The sequence below is a fragment of the Sceloporus undulatus genome, chromosome 4 (assembly GCF_019175285.1).
Source record: "Sceloporus undulatus isolate JIND9_A2432 ecotype Alabama chromosome 4, SceUnd_v1.1, whole genome shotgun sequence".
Lineage (NCBI taxonomy): Eukaryota > Metazoa > Chordata > Lepidosauria > Squamata > Phrynosomatidae > Sceloporus > Sceloporus undulatus.
In genome coordinates, this window is record NC_056525.1 from 207,307,698 (window position 1) to 207,315,898 (window position 8,201).

The 8,201-nt window shown below is 40.8% G+C and overlaps 1 long non-coding RNA gene across 1 annotated transcript; it reads right to left on the bottom strand.

Moving 5' to 3' along the window:
- Window positions 1-725: 725 nt before the first annotated feature.
- LOC121928134 lies at window positions 726-5,241 on the bottom strand. Its single transcript, XR_006103446.1, has 3 exons — window positions 5,157-5,241; window positions 2,322-2,403; window positions 726-1,090 (listed from the first exon to the last, which is right to left on the bottom strand). It is a non-coding gene; the product is annotated as an uncharacterized LOC121928134 (long non-coding RNA).
- Window positions 5,242-8,201: the final 2,960 nt, after the last annotated feature.

The window sequence follows — 8,201 nt, forward strand, 5'->3', positions numbered from 1 at the left end:
TCCAAAGGAGGGCGACAAAAATGGTGAAGGGTCTGGAAACCATGCCCTATGAGGAACGACTTAGGGAGCTGGGGATGTTTAGCCTGGAGAAAAGAAGGTTAAGAGGCGATATGTTTAAATATTTGAAAGGATGTCATGTTGAAGAGGAAGCAAACTTGTTTTCTGCTGCTCCAGAAAACTGGACCCGGAACAATGGATGCAAGCTACAGGAAAAGAGATTCCACCTGAACATTAGGAGGAACTTCCTGACAGTAAGGGCTGTTCGACAATGGAATGCACTCCCTCGGAGGGTGATAGAGTCTCCTTCCTTGGAGGTCTTTAAACAGAGGCTGGATGGCCATCTGTCAGGGATGCTTTGATTTGGATTTCCTGCATGGCAGGGGGTTGGACTGGATGGCCCTAGTAGTCTCTTCCAACTCTATGATTCTATGATTCTATGATTCTATGATTCTACTTCCCACGTGTCATTAATTTTTCCATCTTTTTTGTATAACCCTTCTGTGTATTGATTCCATTGTCTTTTTATTTTATCTTTCTTGTATACTGTGTTTCTCTGCTGGCCATAGAGCATAGAGCATTAGAGATGTTCATGTGTACTGAGTGCAAAAAATTAGGCCAAGTTTAACCCACTAATTTAAATGAGCTTAAGAGAATCTAACTCTGTCTTCAATCATGGCCATTATATATCTTCACCATGGATATTTATCAGTTGTACTGATCAGAGTAACAAGCAATCATGCATTTTATTATTTAGAAATTCATTAAAGCCAAGTGCTCATGGATATAAATAAACAGATTAGTGGTAGCTTGTATTTAAAGCAGTCACCACTCCTTAAATGAAAATAATGCATTCCTCCTCTCCTTCATCCCAGAACTTCATGGATCATTATGGCATAATGAAATTAATCTAACCTTTTGTAACCTTATAGGCAGCACTTCCAAGACAAATCTTTAAACACATCACTAGTCGTAAAACAAGTTATTCTGTCTGGAAGAGAAAACAAAGCCATTTGCATTGATAGTTTCAAGAATCCCCCCCACTCCAGTTGCTCCCCACACTGCTTTCATGGATCCAAGAGAACAGGAGACACTGTAAAAAACAAAAACAAAAATGACACATAAATGCAGTTGTACAAAAAAGTCCCTTCTTTGTTCATGGTGTCTTCTATTTAAACACTATTTGAAATGCTTACATCACAAAAAGGGCTTCAGTAGAAAAAGGGTTACTTGGGTGTTTTGTTGTTGTTGTTAAAGGTTGCAATTCTCCAGCCCTGAGTACATGGCTCCATGAGCCACTTGTCACAAATTTGTATTTTTGCTAATTGCAAAAAGAATTTGTAACCAAGAGTTAATAATCTCTGGAATAGATACTACAGATATATTTATTCCTCCTGGTGCCAGTATAGGAAACCAGAATAGAGAAATGGAGTCACACAACCATGTCTGGAGTTTATTTCCAACCAAGAAGGATTTGATTGTCAAGACAGAGTGAAGTAATGAACAGTTAAATATAAACATGCATACAGATACTTGTGCATACCCAAAGGCCTTTGAATATCTGGCTTGTTTTAAGAAACACAAATACTAGAACTGCTACTACAACTTCTACTGTGGCTATACTCAAATATAGTTAGCAGAAGCAGGAATTAGGAAACAAACAAAAAAGTACATGTGACTCACAAACTTGAACAGCAGACATGCCATTACTGGATCATGTTTGTTGCTATAAATACTGAACAGATTAGCACTAGATTCTGGGAACACCAAGGCACTTTAGTGGTAAGCTTTGATTTAAATGAAAGTGTGTCTTTCATCTTGAGCTTTCCACTGCTTCCTTCCGGGCAATTCTAGGTGTTTCAATGAGCAGAGAGCTCTAGCAGCTGGTAGCTACCAAGTCAGTGGAATGATGAAACTGTTCTAGATATTAGTCCAAAATTTAAAGGCACTATCCAAAGTGCTGAACCTAATTTGTGGATAAGGCACAAAGGATAGCTCATTTAAAATTCAGGCTAAAACCTAGAAGAGATTCACTGTCTCACTGACATGGTAACTGCTATCCATGACTGACAGAAATCTAAAGGCAAATGTGTGCATCCCAGTGCTTTAGACTAAAACCTAGAACAACTTCATCATTCTACTGACATAGAGTTGTCACCAAGAGCACTAATCAGATGTTAAGGGACCTTCATCCAATCCTTGCTCTCTGTTTTGATCAGCTGGTTAGTTATGCCACAGGTCATTTCACAAGGAGCACACATGTATCACATAGAGGAAGAGTGTCAGGCACTATGAATTCAGCAAAGATATATGTGTGTACTTACAGATTTACATGCAGCACCTGTGCAGCTGACTGAGAAAGCATACCAGGTCAGTGTTCCCTAATATAGGAACAGGTACAGATTTCTGTACAAATGAAAGAAGAAAAGATGTCAAGCTTCCTGGGGCAACACCTTCCTCATTGTCTACAACCCTAGGTGAGCTGCCCCATTCCTGATTTGAACCCCAGAAGTGGCTGGATGGTCAGCTCAATTTTAAATTAAAGGTTAGTTCATCCCTAAAGCAACTCTTGGAGCAATACAGACTTTACATAGCCAATTGCACCCTTCATCTTGGGACACATCCAGCCAGTTCTAGGCTATTATTATTCTTTTAAAGCAATGCATAACCTTTCACCACCATATCAAGTGAGACTATTAGGTTTAAATCTCTGCTACACTATTCATTTTAATGTGCTGACGAGGAAGCAGAAGAAAGATGCCTTGGACCTTAATGGGTATGCCACCTGAAGTAATTTTTCTATTTTTGTTACAATGTGATTTAGATAAAAGAAGACTGAAGGGGGAAGGAAAGGGAAGTGTGTGATACAAGATACGTTCCATAACAGCTGATTGGGATGTTCTGCCATCTGTAACAAGTATTGTGTTTTTTTTTCTTCACTTTGGCTCAATCATTCAGCAAAATGGAGACTGTAATCAAGAAATTAGAAGACAACTAAGGCTTGGAAAGCCATGAAGCAACTAGATAAGATCCTTAAGTGTAAAGGCATATAATTAAATATCAAAATCAGAATAATCCAGGTCATACTATTTCCAATTTCTATGTACAGACAGTGAAGAACGCTGACAGGAAGAGAATCAACTTGTTTGGAAAGTGGTGCTGAAGAAGAGTTCTGTGGATGCCGTGGACTGCAAAAATATCTTACAGCTATGAGGTGGGCACCTGCTATATAATGGATGGATTTTAGATCAAATCGATCTTGAATTCCCATTAGAAATGAAGATAACAAAACTGAGGCTGTTGTACTTTGGAAGTATCATGGGATTATGTGACTCATCAGAAAAAAAACAGTAAAGCTGGGTAAATAGGAAGGCAATAGGAAAAGAAGTAGACTGCACTACAGGTGGATTGATTCAATCAAGGAAGCCATGGCCCTGGGTTTGTAAAACCTGAGCAGAGAAGTTAATGACTGGAAATCTTGGTTTTGATCAGTTTGATTTTGATTACCTGATGAAGGTGGAGTTTGGATTAGAAATACTGAGGCAGGTTGTGATTATTTGAATTACAGTAACATGCAAGAAAAGCACTCATCTGAAATGAATATACTTAAAACTTAAGTACACTAAGGCCTCATTCCCACTACAATATAAATCACAGCAGGATTGGAGGTATATGACCCTAGTTCCCATTTGAAATCGATTCTGATTCTTATCAGATCGATTTCAAAGGGGGAAATGTGGGGCAAACCCAAACCCCCCGAGGTTTCCTGACACCAATTCCAGTGGTGTTTTTTGGGATGAATAGTTTTATTGTAAAATAAATTGATTCATCCCAGTGGAAAACTGGCGGATTTGCATCTGCCGTTGGTGACAGGGAAATGGCAGGGGAAGCTGCAGTGGCCCCTGCCATCTCCCTGTCACCGGCCCTCCCTCCCTCCCTCCTTCCTCCTCCTCCCCTCCCTTCCTCCGCTGGCCTGCCTGCCTACCTGGGTGCTGGTGGCTGGGGTCTGGTGGCAGCGGTGGCCCTCTCCTCCAGTCCTCCTCCTCCTCCATTTGGACCATTCCCTGCTGCCCAGCCTCCTTCTCCTTCTCTGCCCCATAGGCCTACCTTATAAGGAGGCCGGGGCGGAAGGAGAGAGGCAGCAGGCCCGGAGGATGGACAGAGGACGGAGGATGAAGGACATACATGCATACGTCCCTCCGTCCTCCCGGCCTGCCTCTCTCCTCCTCCTTTTCAGGGTCCTGAAGGCAGGCTGGGAGGATGGAGGCATGCACGCATGCACATCTTACATCCTACATCCTCCGGGCCTGCTGCCTCTCTCCTTCCACCCAAGCCTCCTTGTAAGGTAGGCCTACAGGACAGAGAAGGAGAAGGAGGCCAGGCAGCGGGGAACGGTCCAGATGGAGGAGGAGGACCGGAGGAGAGGGCCACCACCGCTGCCGCTGGGCTCCAGCCACCAGCACCAAGGTAGGCAGGCAGGTCAACGGTGGAAAGGGATGGGAGGAGGAGGAGGCAGTGATCCAAGGGTGGCAGTGGAGAGGGAGACCCATGGGGTCGCTCTGAGGCCTTTGCCACCTTTGGATCACCCGATCTAAGGGTGGCAATGGAGAGGGAGACTCAAGGGGTCCCTCTGGGGCCTCTGCCACCCTTAGATCTCCCAATCTAAGGGTGGCAGTGGAGAGGGAGACTCAAGGGGTCCCTCTGGGGCCACTGCCACCCTTGGATTGCCCGATCTAAGGGTGGCAGTGGAGAGGGAGACCCTCTCTCCTACCAGTCAGCCTCCACTCTTTCCCCAAGATAGTAAGGGGGAGAGGGAGAAGGAAAGAGATGGCTGCTTCTCTTCCCCAATGGGAACAAGAAGCGTGCCAAAAAAAAACCCCAAACACCTTGATTCCAAACAGGCCCTCTTTCCATAATGGGAACTAGGGGTCTTTTGGAATTGGGGAATACAGCATGGTGGATCTGGAATTCAATGTGGGTTATTCCCCCAGTGGGCCCATAGTAACCTTGATTTTTTAAAATCACAATTGGCTTTATAATAAAGTTATTGTTCACAAACACATGTTTTCTTGATTTCACTAGTGACTTAGATACAATATAATTATTGCTGTGGTGGCACTGATACATTAGATATGTAAAATTGTACAGCAGCTACCCACCTCATGGTTGTAAGCTTCTAGGGGGAAGTGCATTTTCAGGAGATCTGTGGCATTCCTGAAGCTGAAACTCCATAACCACATAGCTAAGGTGGAGGGAACAGTGTTAAATGGCAAGTATTGAAAGTAAAATAAAAAAATGTACTGTAGATGCATAAATAAATAAATAAATAAAACTTTGGTCTCTTAGCCTGGCATATGGTGGCCACTTGTGGGATTGTGATAGTAAAAGTGCTTGTTGCCATGTATTAGGGTCACAGGATCAGGCTAGAAGGAAGTTTGGCACTGACCACTGGAAAAATATAAAGTGTTCTACTGCAAAGGGTTGTCAGATGAGCATCAATTCCACTATCGGCAGAATTCAAAATGGCAAACGTTTATGATGTGACGATGTCTGAGCAAACAGGGAGCTATCAAGATTTGGTTGGTGAATCTGTGACTTCAGAAGGCTTCAATGTCATACCTACACTTGCCATACCTACACAGACACACTTCATCAATATGGCTATGTGTGTGCATATATGACAGAACTCTATGCACCTTCAATGATCCTATTGAACTCCTGAAGCTTTGGAGCTGACACAACCTAATTCATTCTTAGCAAAGTCACCATTGAAATTTTGATACCTAGAATAAGAAGTGGATCCTTAGTGAAAGTTTGGTGGGCCTTTTAATTAAAACAATAATCTAGCATTTACCCCTATCTTTTCTACAGATGAAATGGAGGATCCAGATTTCTCTAATGATTGTCTGTTAATTAAATTTTGCCAATTTATTTACATACTTATTTTTTAGCCTTTTGTTTTCCTAAGAATGGTTTGCAATATTTATGTATTTCATATTCTAAATCAGAGTACAGCTACACAAAAGAGGTGTATTAGAAAATATACACATATTGTGTAGTATGACAATGCCAGAATAGCTGTGCTATACTTTACTTAATGTATGTTTTAATTGGTGCTCCAATCCTAAACACTTGCATCAGAATTATTTGCCCATGGCATCAGATATATATTTATGAATACCATGTTATTTCATGTTCCTCTATACCTCATATTAAAGCAGTTACTTAAGGGTACTAAGGATGGAAAAGAAATCTGTTGGGGATCACATTTCCCTATTAAAATATCAAGTTCAAAATATCCAAGAGGCTGGCAAAAGAAAAAGCATCTTGGCTTGGAAATTGTATACATTTCCAAGACACGCGAAATATTTTAAAAAGAAAAAGTAGCATAAAAAACGGTGGACACATTTCAAAAATATACACAATTAAAATAATGAACATATTCCAAAAATGTGTAGAAACACTTCAGACCATGGGCAAAAACATTTAAAAGAACCCCATACAGTGGGGGTAATGTATATAATAATATATAGTTTAGGAAAATATGTACCAACGTACATATTTCCATTCCAAAAGGAAGGGGGGTATCATGCAACCTGATATAGACCTGGGACTGGACAAAAATCCCCTCCAGAAATGGAAAAACACAACAAAAATGAGTGACAAGTTTTCTCATAAGAAGTTGGCACCACATGCTTTATGACCCAGTCCTTTGTTTCCTTAAGAATTCTCAACAACACAGCACTCTCTTTGTGAGGAAGCTATCCCATCTATGGGAAAATCCTGGTCTAATGCACATAAACGTGGAAGCATTAGCAGACGTGAGTGTGTCAACAACCAGAATCATCACTCAGTGAGCCTAACAACACCATTATCAGTATCCCAGAAGAAGAAACCATTGCTTTTATTTATTGAAAACATTTCTGCACTATCTTTAAACAAAGAGTAAGGTGGAAAGTAAGAAAAATTAACTCATAAGAATGAATATTTAAGAGAAAAAATAGAAAGGGAAAAATCATGAGAAAAGATTAAGAGCAACAGAATAAAAGAAGGGGGCATTCAAGAAAACCGGTTCAGTTAAAACAAGCTCAGCAGAATTTTTTACAAAATTTGAAAAACACTCAGCCTCCACACCTTCTTTAAAAAGGAAAGCTTTCACTGTGTTCCTTCAGGAGAGTGTCACAGATCCTAAGTGTGCTGAGAACCTGCAGGACTGTTTCCTAGTCCCAGACAAACATATTTCTGGGAGTGGGAGTACTGGTCACGTAAGAGGGCCTCAAGTGAAGAATAAGCAGGCTAGTACAGGAGGATGCAGGCCTTCCAACATCCCTCATTTCAAATTGTAAAGATCTTTAAAGGTCATTCCTTTGAACTGGGTCTGAAAACAAATCAAAAGCCAGTGCAAGTTTTACATGCTTCTGAGAAGAACTCCCCTGTCAAACACCTGGCTACTGTATTCTAAACTTTTCAAAGACTATACTATGTCAAGTGTGTGTTAAGGCTAGTCAAGGTACTAAATATTCTCATGGCCAGATCTGCTGCTTCCAAGAACAGTGTGTGCCTCAAGAAGCTATGTAAAAAGAATCAAAATATTGTTCAATGGGAACTTTAACTTGCCAAACAAATGCAACTGCAATAACATGTTGCTTTGGGTAAAACTTCAGTAACAGCTATAGTTTTGGGAGCTGGGGGAGGCATGCCATTTAACATACAGAAGGTGTGTACAGTTTGATATAAAATGCATTCAATTCAAACCTGTTTTAAAGTGCTAGATACTAGTAATAATAGTGTTGGGGGTCACTTAAAACAATATTCCATAAAGTAATCATCAAATGTCTTCTCGCTGAGTTAATATTAACATATTTTATGTTGCAGAAAATCTGTTTCAAAGGACTATCTGTTTATTTTATGAAATGGATGGTTTATTTAAAGACATCTCAATGAAGGCACAATGTATTCACCTTGTCGAGTTTAATCGAGGCAGAGGATGATTAGAGCATGTTTTAACTTCTCATAGTAGCTGTACATGCAATGCCAGAAGCCAAGCCTCAGAACATTTCCAATGTTGATAGACCCAGTTCACAAAACCTTGTCAAATAAATCAAACCATTCTGGGGGCAAACCCATGTTATTTTAAAACCACGAAATGGGTCAGTGGGTGTGGTTATTCACATGGTTCAGTGGTGAATGTATAGATTAAAATA